This window comes from Engraulis encrasicolus, unplaced genomic scaffold, assembly GCF_034702125.1.
Source record: "Engraulis encrasicolus isolate BLACKSEA-1 unplaced genomic scaffold, IST_EnEncr_1.0 scaffold_593_np1212, whole genome shotgun sequence".
NCBI classification, from domain to species: Eukaryota; Metazoa; Chordata; class Actinopteri; order Clupeiformes; family Engraulidae; genus Engraulis; species Engraulis encrasicolus.
This window is the reverse complement of record NW_026945910.1, coordinates 1-5000: the sequence shown is the minus strand read 5'-3', so window position 1 is coordinate 5000 and position 5000 is coordinate 1. Positions and strand designations below refer to the sequence as shown.

Here is a 5000-nt window from a genome sequence, read left to right as displayed (position 1 = left end):
GGTTTATTTTACTTAGTATATTCACATCATTATATTCACATCATTATAGGCTGCACTGTGATGGGGCTTTAGCATGCATGCATGATGTGAATTTATTGATAAAATGAAAAATGAAATGAAAATGATTTTTTTAACGCTTTTAATATCACACCAAACAATGTACACACACTTTGACAAGAACCATGCAACTACACACATACCCTGCAAACAATATACTCTATATGCAGTGATGTACACAGCACTCAGGTCACAAATGTACAACTAGGAAACATTTCATTACCGACAGATTAGGTTTGGGCAGGCTGTCATCATGCTTTAGCGTACGTATCGCACGCTAGTGCATTCAGCGTGTTGGTGCGACGCATTTTGAATTTAAAGCGTGCTCCTCAAAACACCGGTAAAGCGCCGTCATGCACTTTTGACACGTGACGAGGTTTGCGCAGTTTTCCCGCCGTGTCGGCGATTTTGTTTTGTCACAGCGCATTTCTGTTACTAAACGCAAATATGCTTTGCTGTGCCCTAACCAAAACCACCCCTAAACCTAACCTGTCAGTGAAGTAATGTTTCTGCTGCTTTACTTTTGCCAAGAACAGCGAGATTAGGCGAATTTCTACCTAAATTGTGCCTAAACCAAAACCATCCCTAAACCGAACCTGTCACAGGGCGTTGTGGAGCACGACTTAACTTGAAAATGCGTATTGGACACACGCGATAGTGGGTTCAAATCAGCGTGTCATAGATACGCCTAGCCTATGCATGATGTTTGGGAAGGGCACAATTCATAAAACTCAGAAACATACAATGCTTTTTCAAAAAAGGGTTCTATGTTCCCCACTGCATCCAAGTAGACTGCTGCCACACTGCTAAGAGCAGGTTGTTGTTACACCTCTGACAGGTTAGGTTTAAGGATAGTTTTAGTCAGGGCACATACAAAAATGGATTTGAGTAAAAGTTGTCAATTCATAGTAAATACGTGGTAAATATGAAAGTAAGAGGAAAAAATAGTACAGGTACTGCCTTTTAATACAGACTATACAGGTATGTACAACATTATAAACATTGCTGTTGATTTCATGTTCTTCAGCCGCCAATCATGCCAGAAGGGTCTACTGAAGGTCTCTGGTCACTGTGTCCTCGTCATACTGCAACAGGCACTCAGTCTCACTTCTGGGAGCTGTAGAAACAACAAATAAATTAATACTTCACCATGCACCTCATATTGACATAGAAAATATATCAATAAGCAAGACATATTGAGCCCAACAGGGATAATCTTATACTATTTTTGTCCTCTATGGTCTCATGCACTATGTCTCCCTGCCAGGATATGTAGGGTGTAAGAAAATAAATCAAAACATAGCAATGCACAGCATTGACAACTTATCTATAAAGTAGCACAAGTCATATTGCCAATGTAGGCCAGGGATGGGGAACTATGTCTTGAGGGCCGTTTGCGACCCTTGAGGCCGTTTTATCTGGTCCCCGATATAATTTTAATGTTATTCAGCTTCACATTAAATGACATATTTTGTAAAGGAACCTTAGAAAATACATTTGCAATACAATTAAGTTATATTCAGGGAAGCTGAAGAAGGTGGTGTTTGTTTAAATGTGGCTGCCTTCAATATAGGTCTAAAGTGAAGGGGGAAATCCTGGTTTGTGTTCATAGTACGGCCCTTGGAGGACTTTTACGACCCCTCGGATGAATGTGAATTGGCCCTTCGAATGAGAAAGGTTCCCCACCACTGACGTAGGCTATAGGTTAAGCTTACCCTCTTTCACTCCTCTGTGGAGAGACTGTGCTTATTTCAGGTTGGCTTCCAGACGCGTCTGTAGCACAGCACACAGGATTGCAGGACACAGCATCCTGCAGGACACTACAAAAAACAAGGGGAATGAATAAATGACCTGCCCAGTTATTAAACAAATGAAAATTGATGTGCCAGAGCTGTGGTAAAAGTAACCTTGGGTCCAAATCATCTAGGCCTAGGGTGTGTGTGTGTGTGTGTGTGGTAAATCCAGTGTTCACATTATTCAGATATGAGAATTAATTCATTCATTCATTTTAACTGACATCAGTACATACCCATATCAGTGCCATTTCACCCTGCCAAGACACTGGACCTGGGTCTATTGGAGCTCTCTGCTCAGGGTGTCCTCGTCATACTGCAGCAGGCACTCTGTTGTTTCTATAGTTCCTAGAAGCGAGACAAATAAATAAATAAATACTTTGCCATGCACCTCATATTGACATAGCAAATATGTCAATAAGCAAGACCTATTGAGCCCAACAGGGATAATCTTACACTATATCAGTTTTCTGTGGTCTCTTGTAAGATTGGCCCATCACCATTCTGCAGGACACTACCGTCTCCCTGCCAGGATCTGCAGGATGTAAGAAAATGAATCAAAACATAGCAATGCACAGCATTGACAACTTATCTGTAAAGTAGCACAAGTCATATTGACAATGTAGGCCAGGGGTGGGGAACCTATGTCTCTAGGGCCGTTTGCGACCCTTGAGGCAGTTTTATCTGGCCCCCCGATATAATTTTAATGCTATTCAGCTTCACATGAAATATGACATATTTTGTAAAGGAATCTTAGAAAATACATTTGCAAAACAATTAAGTTATATTCAGGGAACCTGAAGATGGTGGTGTTTGTTTAAATGTGGCTGCCTTCAATATAGGCCTAAAGTGAAAGGGAAAATCCTGGTTTGTGTTCATAGTACGGCCCTTGGAGGACTTTTACGGCCCTCGGATGAATTTGAAGTGGCCCTTCGAATAAGAAAGGTTCCCCGACCCTGACGTAGGCTATAGGTTAAGCTTACCCTCTTTCACTCTTCTGTGGTGAGACTGTGCCCATTTTGGGTTGACCTCCACACGCGTCTGTAGCACAGCACACAGGATTGCAGGACACAGCATCCTGCAGGACACTTCAAAAAACAAGGGGAACGAATAAATGACCTGTCCAGTTCTATAAAAAAGAATACCCTGAAAAAGAACACCCTGTTGTTTCTACAGCTCCTAGAAGCGAGACAAATAAATTAAATAATTCGCCATGCACCTCATATTGACATAGCAAATTTATCAATGAGCAAGTCATATTGGTCACAAAGAAGTTAATCTTACATTCTTTCAGTCTTCTATGGCGAGTTAGGCCTTCAGGTGACTCGTCTTCGCCATATTATGAGACAGCAGCCTGTGAAAACATGGCAAATAGAATAACCCATTAACCTTGGGTCCTAATATAATACATGGACATAAACTAGCCTACATTATTTAGACAAGGTCAGTAGACCTCCACGTGAAACAATAAGAAAAAGTGACCATACATAATTTCAATTTCTTGAAGAGGCCATCTACACAGGCATGCAAACAGGTCAGGGGTGAAAAAGGTGACAAGAGCGCGGTGCGGCGCGGTGCGGCGCCGCGCAGTGCACGCGCGCAAACGTAGGTGCACACGTGTGTGTTGTGCGCAGTGGATGGTGTTGTAAAACAGTCTCAGACTAGGGGGGAGAGGACTTAGCTGAAAAAGTATTTAAATGGTTAATTTTGAGCATACTGTAGTTATTAGCGACTAAGGGACAGTGAACATGAGAACTGCCAACCTTACTCCATGACTTAGCTGTCATGTCTGATGGGGGGTTGGGTAGATAGCTTGATAAAATAGGTTTTTATCATGATAGAGCAGTGGTTCTCATAGTAAGTTTCCCCAACACCCCATTGACCTCATCAAAACCCTTAGTAGGCCTATTAAAAAATAAAATAGGCCAAAATGCCCCCAAATGACACTAAGCACCCCTCCTCTCATCAGTCTCCTAACACCCCCTCAACACTTGCCTGGTTGTCATCTCATGCATATTTAATCATCATATTTCAGACAACTTGCAATAGGCTACAAAAAAATCTTTGTCAAAGTTTGAATTAGCTACTGAAGTTTTACTCAAACTACTCAAATTTTAGCCTATTCACCTAGTATCTCTTTTAATGTCTTCCTGTAGAAAAAATGAGTAGGAATAGGAACGCTCCAGCTTTGACCTGGAAAAAAGTAGGCCTATGTTTCACTAAATATCGTTCACTTTTTTAAGATCCTTTAGATATAGGCCTACAAAGGAATCGGATTAAACAAAAACTTGGAATGATTTGGCCAACTATTGCAATTTGTCCTGTGTCAAACGCTAGACTGACTGGCCCAGCCTTCTCTCTCCCTAACCTCTGCCCGCAGCATACACGATGTTGCATGCCTCGCGTAGTCTACATGCGCTTTTACACCTGTTTTTTTATCCATATTTTTTACCCGGTAGCTACAAGACTTTTTCCCCCTAGCGCACTCTCCCGCTGAACTCTCCAAGTTGGATTCACTCGCGCAGAAATCAGATGTCCTTTGCATCGACTATAACCGGAGAACAAGTAGGCCTACAGCGAACGGAAACTGAACTATTCTACTGTTAGCGTAAATGGACATTTCAAATCATTAACCGAAACAACAGAATACCAGGAACACGTGCGTGTAACCAAGCTTTCGGAGCTCTTATGAGAATACATTATTTTTCACGAGGGCAGGGAAGCTCCGGAGTCAAATTATCAGGCAAAACAACTAAACCAACTGTGAGGTGTGGGGTACCTGTTCACTAACCACGCAGACTTCCACGTTTAGAGCTAAATCCAAAGACGGCACATTTCAGGATTTGGGTAGGGGAAAATGGTCGGACACAACTCTCTATATTATAGAACTAAAAGACATTTGATATAACTACGCAGCCCAGCCGACCAGAAAACACAGGGTTTTGCGCTGTCTTTCCTTTCGAAGTATGAAGACAGGGCGGGACTTAGATTGAGCTCGTTCTTGTTATTGGCTGTGCCGACAAACAGAAATACTGTGATTGGTCAAAAGTCATTGTCGGTGGTGGCATCTCTCCAGCAATTTGCCATTGAGCTGTATGACTGCGGTATACATTCTGCGGTATACATTTCAACTCGCTCGAACACCCCCCC

General features: G+C 42.2%; 1 long non-coding RNA gene across 2 annotated transcripts; it reads right to left on the bottom strand.

The window, feature by feature from the left end:
- Positions 1–1005: 1005 nt before the first annotated feature.
- On the bottom strand, positions 1006–3288 carry LOC134444556 (uncharacterized). 2 transcript variants are annotated; one of them, XR_010034021.1, is made up of 6 exons: positions 3135–3288; positions 2834–2938; positions 2307–2385; positions 2087–2198; positions 1773–1877; positions 1006–1174 (listed from the first exon to the last, which is right to left on the bottom strand). It is a non-coding gene; the product is annotated as an uncharacterized LOC134444556 (long non-coding RNA). The 2 variants fall into 2 exon arrangements; XR_010034020.1 differs by lacking the exon at positions 3135–3288 and having other exon boundaries at positions 2834–3062.
- Between the last annotated feature and the right edge of the window lie 1712 nt (positions 3289–5000).